Source organism: Eurosta solidaginis, chromosome 2 (genome assembly GCF_040869045.1).
Source record: "Eurosta solidaginis isolate ZX-2024a chromosome 2, ASM4086904v1, whole genome shotgun sequence".
Classification (NCBI taxonomy): domain Eukaryota; kingdom Metazoa; phylum Arthropoda; class Insecta; order Diptera; family Tephritidae; genus Eurosta; species Eurosta solidaginis.
This window is the reverse complement of record NC_090320.1, coordinates 156,579,464-156,601,946: the sequence shown is the minus strand read 5'-3', so window position 1 is coordinate 156,601,946 and position 22,483 is coordinate 156,579,464.

The window sequence follows — 22,483 nt, the reverse complement described above, 5'->3', positions numbered from 1 at the left end:
ATCTTTATCTTTATCTTTCTCTTTATCTTTGTCTTTATCTTTATCTTTATCTTCATCTTCATTTTTATCTTTATCTTAATCTTAATCTTAATCTTAATCTTAATCTTAATCTTAATATTTATCTTTATCTTTATCTTTATCTTTATCTTTATCTTTATCTTTATCTTTATCTTTATCTTTATCTTTGTCTTTGCCTTTATCTTTATCTTTACCCTTATCTTTATCCTTATCTTTATCCTTATCTTTATCTTTATCTTTATCTTTACCTTTTTCTTTATCTTTATCTTTATCTTTCTCTTTATCTTTATCTTTATCCTTCTCTTTATCTTTATCTTTATCTTTATCTTTGTATTTGTCTTTGTCTTTGTCTCTATATTTATCTCTATCTTTGCTTCATCTTTATCTTTATCTTTGTCTTTGTCTTTATATTTATCTTTATCTTTGTCTTTATCTTTATCTTTTTGTTCATCTTTATCTTTATCTTTATCCTTGTCTTTGTCTTTATATTTATCTTTGTCTTTATCTTTATCTTTATCTTTATCTTTATCTTTATTTTTATCTTTATCTTTATCTTTGTCTTTGTCTTTATATTTATCTTTATCTTTGTCTTTAACTTTACCTTTATCTTTATCTTTATCTTTATCTTTATCTTGATCTTGGTGTTGATCTTGATCTTTATCTTTATCTTTGTCTTTAAATTTATCTTTATCTTTATCTTTGCCCTTATGTGTATCTTTATCTTTGTCTTTATCTTTATCTTTATCTTTATCTTTACCTTTATCTTTATCTTTATCTTTATCTCTATCTTTATCTTTATCTTTATTTTTATCTTTATCTGTATCTTTAGCTTTATCTTTGTTTTTGTCTTTATATTTATCTTTATTTTTGTCTTTAACTTAACCTTTATCTTTATTTTTATCCTTATCTTTATCTTTACCTTTATCTTTATCTTTATCTTTATCTTTATCTTTATCTTTATCTTTATCTTTATCTTTTTTCCTTATCTTCGTCTTTATATTTATCTCTAACTTTGTCTTTATCTTTATCTTTAACTTTATCTTTATCTTTATCCTTATCTTTATCTTTATCTTTATCTTTATCTTTATCTTTATCTTTATCTTTATCTTTATCTTTATCTTTATCTTTATCTTTATCTTTATCTTTATCTTTATCTTTATCTTTATCTTTATCTTAATCTTAATCTTAATCTTAATCTTTATCTTTATATTTATCTTTATTTTTATCTTTATCTTTGTCTTTGTCTTTATATTTATCTCTATCTTTGTCTTCATATTTATCTTTATCTTTGTCTTTGTCTTTATATTTATCTTTATCTTTGTCTTTATCTTTACCTTTATCTTTATTTTTATTTTATCGTTGTCTTTACCTTTATCTTTTTATTTATCTTTATCTTTATATTTATCTTTATTTTTATCATTGCCTTTGTCTTTATATTTATCTTTATCTTTGTCCTTATCTTTGTCTTTATCTTTATCTTAATCTTTATCTTTATCTTTATCTTTATCTTTATCTTTACCTTTATCTTTATCTTCATCTTCATCTTCATCTTCATCTTTATCTTTGTCTTTATATTTATCTTTATCTTTGTCTTTATCTTTATCTTTATATTTATCTTTATCTTTATATTTACCTTTATCTTTATCTTTATCTTTGTCTTTAAATTTATCTTTATCTTTATCTTTGCCTTTATGTGCATCTTTATCTTTGTCTTTATCTTTATCTTTATCTTAATCTTAATCTTAATCTTTATCTTTACCTTTATCTTTGTCTATGTCTTTATATTTATCTTTATCTTTGTCTTTAACTTTACCTTTATCTTTATCGTTATCTTTATCTTTATCTTTATCTTCATCTTTATCTTTATCTTTATCTTTATCTTTATCTTGATCTTGATCTTGATCTTGATTTTGATCTTGATCTTTATATTTATCTTTATCTTTATCTTTATCTTTGTCTTTGTCTTTGCCTTTGTCTTTGTCTTTATCTTTATCTTTATCTTTACCCTTATCTTTATCCTTATCTTTATCCTTATCTTTATCTTTATCTTTACCTTTTTCTTTATCTTTATCTTTCTCTTTATCTTTATCTTTATCTTTATATTTATCTTTATCTCTATCTTTATCTTTATATTTATATTTATCTTTATATTTATCCTTATCTTCATCTTCATCTTTATCTTTATCTTTGTGTTTATCTTTATATTTATCTTTGTGTTTATTTGAGGGTGGGGCCGTGTGTAGAAGTCCACGAAAGTGGGGAAAGCTTCTGACCGCCATTCACCTGGGAATGGCCAGAGCGATTCTTTTGCATGCGGTTCAAGCAGCTCACTACTGCCGGTCGCTTGCGGCCAAGTATCCTCTGGGTAGCCGCTAAACACCCGTTTAGCGGTGAGCTAATGTGAGAAGGCGACAACCTGGCTAGGCAACTCTGACATAATCGGTTTAAGGGCTAGCCGGGGGAGATTTCATCGGCAGCGTCTGTACACCTCTAGGTGCGGCTGCAAGCGGGCGTCTGTCTTGGAGCAAGCGGCTCGCTATATAAACGTGCCAAGTAATATTTTCACCCCCGCTGAGCGGGTTGTGCGCTGGGCTTGGGACCCGCCACGTAAAACCATACTCCAATGAAATATAACAACAAGCCTCGGATAAATACACTCTCTATTGATGACGACCATGGCAAACGTTTGAAGGACAATGAATTGAAGGCATGCACCTGGAACGTCCGCTCCCTGAATGGGATTGGTGCAGATGCCCGGCTGGTTGATGTCCTCGTCAAAGCAAAATCTGACATCACCGCCATCCAAGAAATGCGTTGGACGAAGCAAGGAAGAAAGAAGATCAAAAATTGTGACATATATTGGAGTGGCCATGCGAATAAGCGCAGTTTCGGCGTCGGATTCGTGGTGGGAGAGAGACTTTGTCGCCAAGTGCTGGCGTTCACGCCTGTGGACGAGCGTCTCGCCGCTATTCGAATAAAAGCAAAATTTTTTAATATATCATTCATCTGCGCCCATGCGCCGACAGAGGAGAAAGACGATGAGGTGAAAGACACTTTTTATGAACAATTAGAACGCACATACGAGCGCTGCCCCCGTCATGATATAAAAGTCGTGCTTGGCGACTTTAACGCCAGGGTGGGCAAAGAAGGTGTTTTTGGCCCTACAGTCGGAAAGTTCAGCCTACACAATGAAACTTCTCCTAACGGACTGAGGCTGATTGACTTTGCCGGTGCTCGAAACATGGTCATATCAAGCACGAGGTTCATGCATAAAAAGATACATCAAGCTACATGGCTGTCTCCTGATCGAAATACTCGCAATCAGATCGACCACGTTGTGATAGACGGACGGCATGCCTCCAGTGTTTTAGATGTGCGAACGATCCGAGGACCTAACATCGATTCGGACCATTATCTCGTTGCAGCCAAAATACGCACCCGCCTCAACGCGGCTAAAAACAAGGAACAAAAAACACAAGGAAAGCTAGACGTCGAAAAGCTTCAATCACAACAGACTGCCAATGATTTCGCAACTCGACTCTCACACCTGCTCTCTGAGGGCACAACTCATCCTGAAGGAATACAGGAGCAGTGGGAGCATATCTCCAAAGCACTTCATACTGCCGCCGAGGAAAAAATTGGTTACCGGCGGCCACGAAAAAACAACTGGTATGATGAAGAATGCCGCGTTGCAACCGAAAGAAAAGACGCTGCCTACAGGGCTACGTTAAAAGCGAGCGCGACAAGAGGAGTGTGTGAACGCTATCGTGAGTTGAAAAGGGAAGCGAGACGCCTTTTCAGGAAGAAAAAAGCAGAAGCAGAAAGGCGTGAGTGCGAGGAGCTTGAGCTGCTAGCCACCAGGAATAACGCCCGAAAATTCTACCAAAAAATACGGCGACAGACGGAAGGTTTTAAGACCGGGGCAAACTCCTGTAGGAATGAAAACGGCGACCTTGTAACTGATGTCCAGAGAGTGCTTAGATTATGGAGGGAACACTTCTCTGCTCTCCTAAATGGAGGCAGCAATTCACCGCGCAGAGATGAAGAACCCGATCCCGCAATCGATGATGATGGAATATATGTCCCCCCGCCCGATTATGACGAAGTTAGAATAGCAATAACCAAATTGAAAAACAACAAGGCCGTGGGCGCTGATGGATTGCCTGCGGAGCTATTCAAGTTCGGCGGCGAGGAGTTGGTAAGGCGCATGCAGCAGCTTCTTAGCAAAATATGGGCGGACGAAAGCATGCCCGACGGTTGGAATCTAAGTGTTCTTTGCCCAGTCCACAAGAAGGGGGATACTGCAACTCATCTTTATCTTTGTCTTTATCTTTATCTTTATCTTTATCTTTATCTTTACCTCTATCTTTATCTTTGTCTTTATCTTTATCTTTATATTCATCTTTATCTTTATCTTCACATTTATCTTTATCTTTATCTTTATCTTTATCTTTATCTTTATCTTTGTCTTTGTCTTTATATTTATCTTTATCTTTGTCTTTACCTTTACCTTTATCTTTATCTTTATATTCATCTTCATCTTCATCGTTATCTTTATCTTTATATTTATCTTTATCTTTTTCTTTACCTTTATCTTTATCTTTATCTTTATCTTTATCTTTATCTTTATCTTTATCTTCATCTTCATCTTCATCTTCATTTTTATCTTTATCTTTATCTTTGTCTTTTTTCCTTATCTTCGTCTTTATATTTATCTCTATCTTTGTCTTTATATTTATCCTTCTCTTTATCTTTATCTTTATCTTTACCTTTATCTTAATCTTTATCCTTATCTTTATCTTTATTTTTATCTTTATCTTTATCTTTATCTTTTACTTTATCTTTATATTTATCTTTGTCTTAATCTTTCTCTTTCTCTTTATCTCTGTCTTTACCTTTATCTCTATCTTTATCTTTATCTTTATCTTTATCTTTATCTTTATCTTTACCTTTATCTTTATCTTTGTCTTTATCTTTATCTTTATTTATATCTTTATCTTTACCTTTATCTTTATCTTTGTCTTTATCTTTATCTTTATATTCATCTTTATCTTCACATTTATCTTTATCTTTATCTTTGTCTTTATATTTATCTTTATCTTTGTCTTTACCTTTACCTTTATCTTTATCTTCATCTTCATCGTTATCTTTATCTTTATCTTTATATTTATCTTTATCTTTATCTTTATCTTTATCTTTATCTTTATATTCATCTTTATCTTTATCTTCACATTTATCTTTATCTTTATCTTTATCTTTATCTTTATCTTTGTCTTTATCGTTATCTTTATTTATATCTTTATCTTTACCTTTATCTTTATCTTTGTCTTTATCTTTATCTTTATATTCATCTTTATCTTCACATTTATCTTTATCTTTATCTTTGTCTTTATATTTATCTTTATCTTTGTCTTTACCTTTACCTTTATCTTTATCTTCATCTTCATCGTTATCTTTATCTTTATCTTTATCTTTATATTTATCTTTATCTTTATCTTCATCTTCATCTTCATTTTTATCTTTATCTTAATCTTAATCTTAATCTTAACCTTAATCTTAATATTTATCTTTATCTTTATATTTATCTTTATCTTTATCTTTATCTTTATCTTTGTCTTTGCCTTTATCTTTATCTTTACCCTTATCTTTATCCTTATCTTTATCCTTATCTTTATCTTTATCTTTATCTTTACCTTTTTCTTTATCTTTATCTTTATCTCTCTCTTTATCTTTATCTTTATCCTTCTCTTTATCTTTATCTTTATCTTAATTTTTATCTTTATCTTTATCTTTATCTTTATCTTTATCTTTATATTTACCTTTATCTTTATCTTCATCTTCATCGTTATCTTTATCTTTATCTTTATCTTTCTCTTTATCTTTGTCTTTATCTTTATCTTTATCTTCATCTTCATCTTCATTTTTATCTTTATCTTAATCTTAATCTTAATCTTAATCTTAATCTTAATCTTAATCTTTATCTTTATCTTTATATTTATCTTTATCTTTATCTTTATCTTTATCTTTGTCTTTGCCTTTATCTTTATCTTTACCCTTATCTTTATCCTTATCTTTATCCTTATCTTTATCTTTATCTTTATCTTTACCTTTTTCTTTATCTTTATCTTTATCTTTCTCTTTATCTTTATCTTTATCCTTCTCTTTATCTTTATCTTTATCTTTATCTTAATTTTTATCTTTATCTTTATCTTTATCTTTATCTTTATCTTTATCTTTATCTTTATCTTTATCTTTATCTTTATCTTTATCTTTATCTTTATCTTTATCTTTGTCTTTGTCTTTGTCTTTGTCTCTATATTTATCTCTATCTTTGCTTCATCTTTATCTTTATCTTTGTCTTTGTCTTTATATTTATCTTTATCTTTGTCTTTATCTTTATCTTTTTGTTCATCTTTATCTTTATCTTTATCCTTGTCTTTGTCTTTATATTTATCTTTGTCTTTATCTTTATCTTTATTTTTATCTTTATCTTTGTCTTTGTCTTTATATTTATCTTTATCTTTGTCTTTAACTTTACCTTTATCTTTATCTTTATCTTTATCTTTATCTTGATCTTGATGTTGATCCTGATCTTTATCTTTATCTTTGCCCTTATGTGTATCTTTATCTTTGTCTTTATCTTTATCTTTATCTTTATCTTTACCTTTATCTTTATCTTTATCTCTATCTTTATCTTTATCTTTATTTTTATCTTTATCTTTATCTTTAGCTTTATCTTTGTTTTTGTCTTTATATTTATCTTTATCTTTGTCTTTAACTTAACCTTTATCTTTATTTTTATCCTTATCTTTATCTTTACCTTTATCTTTATCTTTATCTTTATCTTTATCTTTATCTCTATCTTTATCTTTATCTTTATCTTTATTTTTATGTTTATCTTTATCTTTATCTTTGTCTTTATATTTATCTTTTTCTTTATCTTTATCTTTATCTTTATCTTTATCTTTGTCTTTATCTTTATCTTTATCTTTCTCTTTCTCTTTATCTCTGTCTTTACCTTTATCATCTTTATCTTTATCTTTACCTTTATCTTTATCTTTATCTTTATCTTTATCTTTATCTTTATCTTTATCTTTATCTTTATCTTCATCTTTATCTTTACCTTTGTCTTTATCTTTATCTTTGTCTTTATCTTTATCTTTATCTATATCTTTATCTTCACCTTTATCTTTATCTTTGTCTTTATCTTTATCTTTATATTCATCTTTATCTTTAACTTTATCTTTATATTTATCTTTGTCTTTATCTTTATCTTTCTCTTTATCTCTGTCTTTACCTTTACCTCTATCTCTATCTTTATCTTTATCTTTATCTTTACCTTAATCTTTATCTTTATCTTTGTCTTTATCTTTGTCTTTATCTTTATCTTTATCTATATCTTTATCTTTACCTTTATCTTTATCTTTGTCTTTATCTTTATATTCATCTTTATCTTTATCTTCACATTTATCTTTATCTTTATCTTTGTCTTTGTCTTTATATTTATCTTTATCTTTGTCTTTACCTTTACCTTTATCTTTATCTTTATCTTTATCTTTATCTTTATCTTTATCTTCATCTTCATCTTCATCGTTATTTTTACCTTTATATTTATCTTTATCTTTATCCTTATCTTCATTTTCATCTTCATCTTCATTTTTATCTTTATCTTTATCTTTGTCTTTTTTCCTTATCTTCGTCTTTATATTTATCTCTATCTTTGTCTTTATCTTTATCTTTGTCTTTATATTTATCTTTATCTTTGTCTTTACCTTTACATTTATCTTTATCTTTATCTTCATCTTCATTGTTATCTTTATCTTTATCTTTATATTTATCTTTATCTTTATCTTTATCTTTATCTTTATCTTTATCTTTATCCTTATCTTTATCTTTATTTTTATCTTTGTCTTTATCTTTATCTTTATCTTTATCTTCATCTTCATCTTCATTTTTATCTTTATCTTTATCTTTGTCTTTGTCTTTATATTTATCTTTGTCTTTATCTTTACTTTTATCTTTATCTTTTACTTTCTCTTTATATTTATCTTTGTCTTTATCTTTCTCTTTCTCTTTATCTCTGTCTTTACCTTTATCTCAATCTTTATCTTTATCTTAACCTTTATCTCTATCTTTATCTTTACCTTTATCTTTATCTTTGTCTTTATCTTTATCTTTATATTCATCTTTATCTTTATCTTCACATTTATCTTTATCTTTATCTTTATCTTTGTCTTTATATTTATCTTTATCTTTGTCTTTATCTTTATCTTTATATTCATCTTTATCTTTATCTTCACATTTATCTTTATCTTTATCTTTATCTTTGTCTTTATATTTATCTTTATCTTTGTCTTTACCTTTACATTTATCTTTATCTTTATCTTCATCTTCATTGTTATCTTTATCTTTATCTTTATATTTATCTTTATCTTTATCTTTATCTTTGTCTTTATCTTTATCTTTATCTTTATCTTTATCTATATCTTTATCTTTACCTTTATCTTTATCTTTGTCTTTATCTTTATCTTTATATTCATCTTTATCTTTATCTTCACATTTATCTTTATCTTTATCTTTATCTTTGTCTTTATATTTATCTTTATCTTTGTCTTTACCTTTACATTTATCTTTATCTTTATCTTCATCTTCATTGTTATCTTTATCTTTATCTTTATATTTATCTTTATCTTTATCTTTATCTTTATCTTTGTCTTTATCTTTATCTTTATCTTCATCTTCATCTTCATCTTCATTTTTATCTTTATCTTTATCTTTGTCTTTGTCTTTATATTTATCTTTGTCTTTATCTTTACTTTTATCTTTATCTTTAACTTTGTCTTTAAATTTATCTTTATCTTTGCCTTTATCTTTATCTTTATGTTTATCTTTGTCTTTATGTGCATCTTTATCTTTGTCTTTGTCTTTATCTTTATCTTTATTTTATCTTTATCTTTTCTTTATCTTTATCTTCTTTTCATTATCTTCTTTATGTTTATCCTTGTCTTTATGTGTATCTTTATCTTTGTCTTTGTCTTTATCTTTATCTTTATTTTATCTTTATCTTTTCTTTATCTTCATCTTTATCTGTATCTTTATCTTTACCTTTACCTTTATCTTTATCTTTATCTTTATCTTTATCTTTATTTTTATCTTTATCTTTTTATTTATCTTTATCTTTATATTTATATTTATCTTTATCTTTGCTTCATTTTTATCTTTATCTTTATCCTTATCTATATCTTTATCCTTATTTTTATCTTTATCTTTGCCTTTATCCTTGTCTTTATCTTTATCTTTATCTTTTTTCCTTATCTTCGTCTTTATATTTATCTCTAACTTTGTCTTTATCTTTATCTTTAACTTTATCTTTATCTTTATCCTTATCTTTATCTTTATCTTTATCTTTATCTTTATCTTTATCTTTATCTTTATCTTTATCTTTATCTTTATTTTTATCTTTATCTTTATCTTTATCTTAATCTTAATCTTAATCTTTATCTTTATATTTATCTTTATCTTTATCTTTGTCTTTGTCTTTATATTTATCTCTATCTTTGTCTTCATATTTATCTTTATCTTTGTCTTTGTCTTTATATTTATCTTTATCTTTGTCTTTATCTTTACCTTTATCTTTATTTTTATTTTATCTTTGTCTTTACCTTTATCTTTTTATTTATCTTTATCTTTATATTTATCTTTATTTTTATCCTTGCCTTTGTCTTTATATTTATCTTTATCTTTGTCCTTATCTTTGTCTTTATCTTTATCTTAATCTTTATCTTTATCTTTATCTTTATCTTTATCTTTATCTTTATCTTTATCTTCATCTTCATCTTCATCTTTATCTTTGTATTTGTCTTTATATTTATCTTTATCTTTGTCTTTATCTTTATCTTTATATTTATCTTTATATTTACCTTTATCTTTATCTTTATCTTTATCTTTGCCCTTATGTGCATCTTTATCTTTGTCTTTATCTTTATCTCTATCTTAATCTTAATCTTTATCTTTATCTTTACCTTTATCTTTGTCTTTGTCTTTATATTTATCTTTATCTTTGTCTTTAACTTTACTTTACTTTATCTTTATCTTTATCTTTATCTTACTCTTTCTCTTTATCTCTGTCTTTACCTATATCTCTATTTTTATCTTTATCTTTATCTTTGTCTTTATCTTTATCTTTATCTTTATCTTTATCTTTGTCTTTATATAAATATTTATCTTTATCTTTGTCTTTATCTTTATCTTTATCTATATCTATATCTTTATCTTTATCTTTATCTTTATCTTTATCTTTATCTTTGTCTTTATCTTTATCTTTCTCTTTTTCTTTATATCTGTCTTTACCTTTATCTCTATCTTTATCTTTATCTTTTTCTTTAACTTTATTTTTATCTTTATCTTTATCTTTGTCTCTATCTTTATCTTTTTATTTATCTTTATATTTATCTTTATCTTTATCCTTATTTATATCTTTATCCTTATTTTTATCTTTATCTTTGTCTTTATATTTTTCTTTATCTTTATCTTTAACTTTTTTCCTTATCTTCGCCTTTATATTTATCTCTATCTTTGTCTTTATCTTCATCTTTAACTTTACCTTTATCTTTCTCTTTATCTTTATCTGTACCTTTATCTTTATCTTAATCTTAATCTTTATCTTTATCTTTATCTTTATCTTTATCTTTATCTTTATCTTTATCTTTGTCTTTGTCTTTGTCTTTATATTTATCTCTATCTTTGCTTCATCTTTATCTTTATCTTTGTCTTTGTTTTTATATTTATATTTATCTTTAGCTTTGTCTTTATCTTTATCTTTTTGTTCATCTTTATTTTTATCTTTATCCTTGTCTTTGTCTTTATATTTATCTTTATCTTTGTCTTTATCTTTGTCTTTATCTTTATATTTACCTTTATCTTTATCTTTATGTTTATCTTTATGTTTATCTTTATGTTTATCTTTATGTTTATCTTTATCTTTATCTTTATCTTTATCTTTATCTTTATCTTTATCTTTATCTTTGTCTTTGTCTTTATATTTATCTTTATCTTTGTCTTTAACTTTACCTTTATCTTTATCTTTATCTTTAACTTTATCTTTATCTTTATCTTTGTCTTTATCTTTATCTTTATCTTTATCTTTATCTTTATCTTTATCTTTATCTTTATCTTTATCTTGATCTTGATCTTGATCTTTATCTTTATTTTTGCCTTTAAATTTATCTTTATCTTTATCTTTGCCCTTATGTGTATCTTTATCTTTGTCTTTATCTTTATCTTTATCTTTACCTTTATCTTTATCTTTATCTTTATCTTTATCTTTATCTTTATCTTTACCTTTATCTTTATCTTTGTCTTTATCTTTATCTTTATATTCATCTTTATCTTTGTCTTTATCTTTATCTTTATATTCACCTTTATCTTTATCTTCACATTTATCTTTATCTTTATCTTTATTTTTATCTTTGTCTTTATCGTTATCTTTATCTATATCTTTATCTTTACATTTATCTTTATCTTTGTCTTTATCTTTATCTTTATATTCATCTTTATCTTCACATTTATCTTTATTTTATCTTTATCTTTATCTTTATCTTTATCTTTATCTTTATCTTTATCTTTATCTTTGTCTTTATATTTATCTTTATCTTTGTCTTTACCTTTACCTTTATCTTTATCTTCATCTTCATCGTTATCTTTATCTTTATCTTTATCTTTATCTTTATCTTTATCTTTATATTTATCTTTATCTTTATCTTTATATTTATCTTTATCTTTATCTTTATCTCTATCTTTATCTTTATCTTTCTCTTTATCTTTGTCTTTATCTTTATCTTTATCTTCATCTTCATTTTTATCTTTATCTTAATCTTAATCTTAATCTTAATCTTAATCTTAATCTTAATATTTATCTTTATCTTTATCTTTATCTTTATCTTTATCTTTATCTTTATCTTTATCTTTATCTTTATCTTTATCTTTGTCTTTGCCTTTATCTTTATCTTTACCCTTATCTTTATCCTTATCTTTATCCTTATCTTTATCTTTATCTTTATCTTTACCTTTTTCTTTATCTTTATCTTTATCTTTCTCTTTATCTTTATCTTTATCCTTCTCTTTATCTTTATCTTTATCTTTATCTTTGTATTTGTCTTTGTCTTTGTCTCTATATTTATCTCTATCTTTGCTTCATCTTTATCTTTATCTTTGTCTTTGTCTTTATATTTATCTTTATCTTTGTCTTTATCTTTATCTTTTTGTTCATCTTTATCTTTATCTTTATCCTTGTCTTTGTCTTTATATTTATCTTTGTCTTTATCTTTATCTTTATCTTTATCTTTATTTTTATCTTTATCTTTATCTTTGTCTTTGTCTTTATATTTATCTTTATCTTTGTCTTTAACTTTACCTTTATCTTTATCTTTATCTTTATCTTGATCTTGATGTTGATCTTGATCTTTATCTTTATCTTTGTCTTTAAATTTATCTTTATCTTTATCTTTGCCCTTATGTGTATCTTTATCTTTGTCTTTATCTTTATCTTTATCTTTATCTTTACCTTTATCTTTATCTTTATCTTTATCTCTATCTTTATCTTTATCTTTATTTTTATCTTTATCTGTATCTTTAGCTTTATCTTTGTTTTTGTCTTTATATTTATCTTTATTTTTGTCTTTAACTTAACCTTTATCTTTATTTTTATCCTTATCTTTATCTTTACCTTTATCTTTATCTTTATCTTTATCTTTATCTTTATCTTTATCTTTATCTTTATCTTTATCTTTATCTTTATCTTTATCTTTATCTTTGTCTTTGTCTTTGTCTTTGTCTCTATATTTATCTCTATCTTTGCTTCATCTTTATCTTTATCTTTGTCTTTGTCTTTATATTTATCTTTATCTTTGTCTTTATCTTTATCTTTTTGTTCATCTTTATCTTTATCTTTATCCTTGTCTTTGTCTTTATATTTATCTTTGTCTTTATCTTTATCTTTATTTTTATCTTTATCTTTGTCTTTGTCTTTATATTTATCTTTATCTTTGTCTTTAACTTTACCTTTATCTTTATCTTTATCTTTATCTTTATCTTGATCTTGATGTTGATCCTGATCTTTATCTTTATCTTTGCCCTTATGTGTATCTTTATCTTTGTCTTTATCTTTATCTTTATCTTTATCTTTACCTTTATCTTTATCTTTATCTCTATCTTTATCTTTATCTTTATTTTTATCTTTATCTTTATCTTTAGCTTTATCTTTGTTTTTGTCTTTATATTTATCTTTATCTTTGTCTTTAACTTAACCTTTATCTTTATTTTTATCCTTATCTTTATCTTTACCTTTATCTTTATCTTTATCTTTATCTTTATCTTTATCTCTATCTTTATCTTTATCTTTATCTTTATTTTTATGTTTATCTTTATCTTTATCTTTGTCTTTATATTTATCTTTTTCTTTATCTTTATCTTTATCTTTATCTTTGTCTTTATCTTTATCTTTATCTTTCTCTTTCTCTTTATCTCTGTCTTTACCTTTATCATCTTTATCTTTATCTTTACCTTTATCTTTATCTTTATCTTTATCTTTATCTTTATCTTTATCTTTATCTTTATCTTCATCTTTATCTTTACCTTTGTCTTTATCTTTATCTTTGTCTTTATCTTTATCTTTATCTATATCTTTATCTTCACCTTTATCTTTATCTTTGTCTTTATCTTTATCTTTATATTCATCTTTATCTTTAACTTTATCTTTATATTTATCTTTGTCTTTATCTTTATCTTTCTCTTTATCTCTGTCTTTACCTTTACCTCTATCTCTATCTTTATCTTTATCTTTATCTTTACCTTAATCTTTATCTTTATCTTTGTCTTTATCTTTGTCTTTATCTTTATCTTTATCTATATCTTTATCTTTACCTTTATCTTTATCTTTGTCTTTATCTTTATATTCATCTTTATCTTTATCTTCACATTTATCTTTATCTTTATCTTTGTCTTTGTCTTTATATTTATCTTTATCTTTGTCTTTACCTTTACCTTTATCTTTATCTTTATCTTTATCTTTATCTTTATCTTTATCTTCATCTTCATCTTCATCGTTATTTTTACCTTTATATTTATCTTTATCTTTATCCTTATCTTCATTTTCATCTTCATCTTCATTTTTATCTTTATCTTTATCTTTGTCTTTTTTCCTTATCTTCGTCTTTATATTTATCTCTATCTTTGTCTTTATCTTTATCTTTGTCTTTATATTTATCTTTATCTTTGTCTTTACCTTTACATTTATCTTTATCTTTATCTTCATCTTCATTGTTATCTTTATCTTTATCTTTATATTTATCTTTATCTTTATCTTTATCTTTATCTTTATCTTTATCTTTATCTTTATCCTTATCTTTATCTTTATTTTTATCTTTGTCTTTATCTTTATCTTTATCTTTATCTTCATCTTCATCTTCATTTTTATCTTTATCTTTATCTTTGTCTTTGTCTTTATATTTATCTTTGTCTTTATCTTTACTTTTATCTTTATCTTTTACTTTCTCTTTATATTTATCTTTGTCTTTATCTTTCTCTTTCTCTTTATCTCTGTCTTTACCTTTATCTCAATCTTTATCTTTATCTTAACCTTTATCTCTATCTTTATCTTTACCTTTATCTTTATCTTTGTCTTTATCTTTATCTTTATATTCATCTTTATCTTTATCTTCACATTTATCTTTATCTTTATCTTTATCTTTGTCTTTATATTTATCTTTATCTTTGTCTTTATCTTTATCTTTATATTCATCTTTATCTTTATCTTCACATTTATCTTTATCTTTATCTTTATCTTTGTCTTTATATTTATCTTTATCTTTGTCTTTACCTTTACATTTATCTTTATCTTTATCTTCATCTTCATTGTTATCTTTATCTTTATCTTTATATTTATCTTTATCTTTATCTTTATCTTTATCTTTGTCTTTATCTTTATCTTTATCTTTATCTTTATCTATATCTTTATCTTTACCTTTATCTTTATCTTTGTCTTTATCTTTATCTTTATATTCATCTTTATCTTTATCTTCACATTTATCTTTATCTTTATCTTTATCTTTGTCTTTATATTTATCTTTATCTTTGTCTTTACCTTTACATTTATCTTTATCTTTATCTTCATCTTCATTGTTATCTTTATCTTTATCTTTATATTTATCTTTATCTTTATCTTTATCTTTATCTTTGTCTTTATCTTTATCTTTATCTTCATCTTCATCTTCATCTTCATTTTTATCTTTATCTTTATCTTTGTCTTTGTCTTTATATTTATCTTTGTCTTTATCTTTACTTTTATCTTTATCTTTAACTTTGTCTTTAAATTTATCTTTATCTTTGCCTTTATCTTTATCTTTATGTTTATCTTTGTCTTTATGTGCATCTTTATCTTTGTCTTTGTCTTTATCTTTATCTTTATTTTATCTTTATCTTTTCTTTATCTTTATCTTCTTTTCATTATCTTCTTTATGTTTATCCTTGTCTTTATGTGTATCTTTATCTTTGTCTTTGTCTTTATCTTTATCTTTATTTTATCTTTATCTTTTCTTTATCTTCATCTTTATCTGTATCTTTATCTTTACCTTTACCTTTACCTTTATCTTTATCTTTATCTTTATCTTTATCTTTATTTTTATCTTTATCTTTTTATTTATCTTTATCTTTATATTTATATTTATCTTTATCTTTGCTTCATTTTTATCTTTATCTTTATCCTTATCTATATCTTTATCCTTATTTTTATCTTTATCTTTGCCTTTATCCTTGTCTTTATCTTTATCTTTATCTTTTTTCCTTATCTTCGTCTTTATATTTATCTCTAACTTTGTCTTTATATTTATCTTTAACTTTATCTTTATCTTTATCCTTATCTTTATCTTTATCTTTATCTTTATCTTTATCTTTATCTTTATCTTTATCTTTATCTTTATCTTTATTTTTATCTTTATCTTTATCTTTATCTTAATCTTAATCTTAATCTTTATCTTTATATTTATCTTTATCTTTATCTTTGTCTTTGTCTTTATATTTATCTCTATCTTTGTCTTCATATTTATCTTTATCTTTGTCTTTGTCTTTATATTTATCTTTATCTTTGTCTTTATCTTTACCTTTATCTTTATTTTTATTTTATCTTTGTCTTTACCTTTATCTTTTTATTTATCTTTATCTTTATATTTATCTTTATTTTTATCCTTGCCTTTGTCTTTATATTTATCTTTATCTTTGTCCTTATCTTTGTCTTTATCTTTATCTTAATCTTTATCTTTATCTTTATCTTTATCTTTATCTTTATCTTTATCTTTATCTTCATCTTCATCTTCATCTTTATCTTTGTATTTGTCTTTATATTTATCTTTATCTTTGTCTTTATCTTTATCTTTATATTTATCTTTATATTTACCTTTATCTTTATCTTTATCTTTATCTTTGCCCTTATGTGCATCTTTATCTTTGTCTTTATCTTTATCTCTATCTTAATCTTAATCTTTATCTTTATCTTTACCTTTATCTTTGTCTTTGTCTTTATATTTATCTTTATCTTTGTCTTTAACTTTACTTTACTTTATCTTTATCTTTATCTTTATCTTACTCTTTCTCTTTATCTCTGTCTTTACCTATATCTCTATTTTTATCTTTATCTTTATCTTTGTCTTTATCTTTATCTTTATCTTTATCTTTATCTTTATCTTTGTCTTTATATAAATATTTATCTTTATCTTTGTCTTTATCTTTATCTTTATCTATATCTATATCTTTATCTTTATCTTTATCTTTATCTTTATCTTTGTCTTTATCTTTATCTTTCTCTTTTTCTTTATATCTGTCTTTACCTTTATCTCTATCTTTATCTTTATCTTTATCTTTTTCTTTAACTTTATTTTTATCTTTATCTTTATCTTTGTCTCTATCTTTATCTTTTTATTTATCTTTATATTTATCTTTATCTTTATCCTTATTTATATCTTTATCCTTATTTTTATCTTTATCTTTGTCTTTATATTTTTCTTTATCTTTATCTTTAACTTTTTTCCTTATCTTCGCCTTTATATTTATCTCTATCTTTGTCTTTATCTTCATCTTTAACTTTACCTTTATCTTTCTCTTTATCTTTATCTGTACCTTTATCTTTATCTTAATCTTAATCTTTATCTTTATCTTTATCTTTATCTTTATCTTTATCTTTATCTTTATCTTTGTCTTTGTCTTTGTCTTTATATTTATCTCTATCTTTGCTTCATCTTTATCTTTATCTTTGTCTTTGTTTTTATATTTATATTTATCTTTAGCTTTGTCTTTATCTTTATCTTTTTGTTCATCTTTATTTTTATCTTTATCCTTGTCTTTGTCTTTATATTTATCTTTATCTTTGTCTTTATCTTTGTCTTTATCTTTATATTTACCTTTATCTTTATCTTTATGTTTATCTTTATGTTTATCTTTATGTTTATCTTTATGTTTATCTTTATCTTTATCTTTATCTTTATCTTTATCTTTATCTTTATCTTTATCTTTATCTTTGTCTTTGTCTTTATATTTATCTTTATCTTTGTCTTTAACTTTACCTTTATCTTTATCTTTATCTTTAACTTTATCTTTATCTTTATCTTTGTCTTTATCTTTATCTTTATCTTTATCTTTATCTTTATCTTTATCTTTATCTTTATCTTTATCTTTATCTTGATCTTGATCTTGATCTTTATCTTTATTTTTGCCTTTAAATTTATCTTTATCTTTATCTTTGCCCTTATGTGTATCTTTATCTTTGTCTTTATCTTTATCTTTATCTTTACCTTTATCTTTATCTTTATCTTTATCTTTATCTTTATCTTTATCTTTATCTTTACCTTTATCTTTATCTTTGTCTTTATCTTTATCTTTATATTCATCTTTATCTTTGTCTTTATCTTTATCTTTATATTCACCTTTATCTTTATCTTCACATTTATCTTTATCTTTATCTTTATTTTTATCTTTGTCTTTATCGTTATCTTTATCTATATCTTTATCTTTACATTTATCTTTATCTTTGTCTTTATCTTTATCTTTATATTCATCTTTATCTTCACATTTATCTTTATTTTATCTTTATCTTTATCTTTATCTTTATCTTTATCTTTATCTTTATCTTTGTCTTTATATTTATCTTTATCTTTGTCTTTACCTTTACCTTTATCTTTATCTTCATCTTCATCGTTATCTTTATCTTTATCTTTATCTTTATCTTTATCTTTATCTTTATATTTATCTTTATCTTTATCTTTATATTTATCTTTATCTTTATCTTTATCTCTATCTTTATCTTTATCTTTCTCTTTATCTTTGTCTTTATCTTTATCTTTATCTTCATCTTCATTTTTATCTTTATCTTAATCTTAATCTTAATCTTAATCTTAATCTTAATCTTAATATTTATCTTTATCTTTATCTTTATCTTTATCTTTATCTTTATCTTTATCTTTATCTTTATCTTTATCTTTATCTTTATCTTTGTCTTTGCCTTTATCTTTATCTTTACCCTTATCTTTATCCTTATCTTTATCCTTATCTTTATCTTTATCTTTATCTTTACCTTTTTCTTTATCTTTATCTTTATCTTTCTCTTTATCTTTATCTTTATCCTTCTCTTTATCTTTATCTTTATCTTTATCTTTGTATTTGTCTTTGTCTTTGTCTCTATATTTATCTCTATCTTTGCTTCATCTTTATCTTTATCTTTGTCTTTGTCTTTATATTTATCTTTATCTTTGTCTTTATCTTTATCTTTTTGTTCATCTTTATCTTTATCTTTATCCTTGTCTTTGTCTTTATATTTATCTTTGTCTTTATCTTTATCTTTATCTTTATCTTTATTTTTATCTTTATCTTTATCTTTGTCTTTGTCTTTATATTTATCTTTATCTTTGTCTTTAACTTTACCTTTATCTTTATCTTTATCTTTATCTTTATCTTGATCTTGATCTTGATCTTTATCTTTATCTTTGTCTTTAAATTTATCTTTATCTTTATCTTTGCCCTTATGTGTATCTTTATCTTTGTCTTTATCTTTATCTTTATCTTTATCTTTACCTTTATCTTTATCTTTATCTTTATCTCTATCTTTATCTTTATCTTTATTTTTATCTTTATCTGTATCTTTAGCTTTATCTTTGTTTTTGTCTTTATATTTATCTTTATTTTTGTCTTTAACTTAACCTTTATCTTTATTTTTATCCTTATCTTTATCTTTACCTTTATCTTTATCTTTATCTTTATCTTTATCTTTATCTTTATCTTTATCTTTATCTTTATCTTTATCTTTATCTCTATCTTTATCTTTATCTTTATCTTTATCTTTATCTTTACTTTTATGTTTATCTTTATCTTTATCTTTGTCTTTATATTTATCTTTTTCTTTATCTTTATCTTTATCTTTATCTTTATCTTTATCTTTATCTTTGTCTTTATCTTTTTCTTTATCTTTCTCTTTCTCTTTATCTCTGTCTTTACCTTTATCTCTATCTTTATCTTTATCTTTATCTTTATCTTTATCTTTACCTTTATCTTTATCTTTATCTTTATCTTCATCTTTATCTTTACCTTTGTCTTTATCTTTATCTTTGTCTTTATCTTTATCTTTATCTATATCTTTATCTTCACCTTTATCTTTATCTTTGTCTTTATCTTTATCTTTATATTCATCTTTATCTTTAACTTTATCTTTATATTTATCTTTGTCTTTATCTTTATCTTTCTCTTTATCTCTGTCTTTACCTTTACCTCTATCTCTATCTTTATCTTTATCTTTATCTTTATCTTTATCTTTATCTTTATCTTTACCTTAATCTTTATCTTTATCTTTGTCTTTATCTTTGTCTTTATCTTTATCTTTATCTATATCTTTATCTTTACCTTTATCTTTATCTTTGTTTTTATCTTTATATTCATCTTTATCTTTATCTTCACATTTATCTTTATCTTTATCTTTATCTTTATCTTTATCTTTATCTTTGTCTTTGTCTTTGTCTTTATATTTATCTTTATCTTTGTCTTTACCTTTACCTTTATCTTTATCTTTATCTTTATCTTTGCCTTTATCCTTGTCTTTATCTTTATCTTTATCTTTTTTCCTTATCTTCGTCTTTATATTTATCTCTAACTTTGTCTTTATCTTTATCTTTAACTTTATCTTTATCTTTATACTTATCTTTATCTTTATCTTTATCTTTATCTTTATCTTTATCTTTATCTTTACCTTTATCTTTATCTTTATCTTTATCTTTATCTTAATCTTAATCTTAATCTTAATCTTAATCTTTATATTTATCTTTATCTTTATCTTTATCTTTGTCTTTGTCTTTATATTTATCTTTATCTTTGTCTTTATCTTTACCTTTATCTTTATTTTTATTTTATCTTTGTCTTTACCTTTATCTTTTTATTTATCTTTATCTTTATATTTATCTTTATTTTTATCCTTGCCTTTGTCTTTATATTTATCTTTATCTTTGTCCTTATCTTTGTCTTTATCTTTATCTTAATCTTTATCTTTATCTTTATCTTTATCTTTATCTTCATCTTCATCTTCATCTTTATCTTTGTCTTTGTCTTTATATTTATCTTTATCTTTGTCTTTGTCTTTATCTTTATCTTTATATTTATCTTTATCTTTATATTTACCTTTATCTTTATCTTTATCTTTGTCTTTAAATTTATCTTTATCTTTATCTTTGCCCTTATGTGCATCTTTATCTTTGTCTTTATCTTTATCTTAATCTTAATCTTTATCTTTATCTTTACCTTTATCTTTGTCTTTGTCTATATATTTATCCTTATCTTTGTCTTTAACTTTACCTTTATCTTTATCTTTATCGTTATCTTTATCTTTATCTTTATCTTTATCTTTATCTTTATCTTGATCTTGATCTTGATCTTGATTTTGATCTTGATCTTTATATTTATCTTTATCTTTATCTTTATCTTTATCTTTGTCTTTGTCTTTGTCTTTATCTTTATCTTTATCTTTACCCTTATCTTTATCCTTATCTTTATCCTTATCTTTATCTTTATCTTTATCTTTACCTTTTTCTTTATCTTTCTCTTTATCTTTATCTTTATCTTTATATTTATCTTTATCTCTATCTTTTTCTTTATATTTATATTTATCTTTATATTTATCCTTATCTTCATCTTTATCTTTATCTTTGTGTTTATCTTTATATTTATCTTTGTGTTTATTTTTATCTTTATCTTACTCTTTCTTTTTATCTTTATCCTTATCCGTATTTTTATCTTTATCCTTATCTTTATCTTTATCTTTATCTTTATCTTTGTCTTTATCTATATCTTTATCTTTATCTTTATCTTTATCTTTATCTTACTCTTTCTCTTTATCTCTGTCTTTACCTATATCTCTATTTTTATCTTTATCTTTATCTTTGTCTTTATCTTTATCTTTATCTTTGTCTTTATATTTATATTTATCTTTATCTTTGTCTTTATCTTTATCTTTATCTTTATCTATATCTATATCTTTATCTTTATCTTTATCTTTATCTTTATCTTTATCTTTATCTTTATCTTTATCTTTATCTTTATCTTTATCTTTGTCTTTATCTTTATCTTTATCTTTATCTTTATCTTACTCTTTCTCTTTATCTCTGTCTTTACCTATATCTCTATTTTTATCTTTATCTTTATCTTTGTCTTTATCTTTATCTTTATCTTTATCTTTGTCTTTATATTTATATTTATCTTTATCTTTATCTTTGTCTTTATCTTTATCTTTATCTATATCTATATCTTTATCTTTGTCTTTATCTTTATCTTTGTCTTTATCTTTATCTTTATCTATATCTTTATCTTCACCTTTATCTTTATCTTTGTCTTTATCTTTATCTTTATATTCATCTTTATCTTTAACTTTATCTTTCTCTTTATCTCTGTCTTTACCTTTACCTCTATCTCTATCTTTATCTTTATCTTTATCTTTATCTTTACCTTAATCTTTATCTTTATCTTTGTCTTTATCTTTGTCTTTATCTTTATCTATATCTTTATCTTTACCTTTATCTTTATCTTTGTCTTTATCTTTATATTCATCTTTATCTTTATCTTCACATTTATCTTTATCTTTATCTTTATCTTTGTCTTTGTCTTTGTCTTTATATTTATCTTTATCTTTGTCTTTACCTTTATCTTTATCTTTATCTTCATCTTCATCTTCATCGTTATTTTTACCTTTATATTTATCTTTATCTTCATCTTCATCTTCATCTTCATTTTTATCTTTATCTTTGTCTTTTTTCCTTATCTTCGTCTTTATATTTATCTCTATCTTTGTCTTTATCTTTATCTTTGTCTTTATATTTATCTTTATCTTTGTCTTTACCTTTACATTTATCTTTATCTTTATCTTCATCTTCATTGTTATCTTTATCTT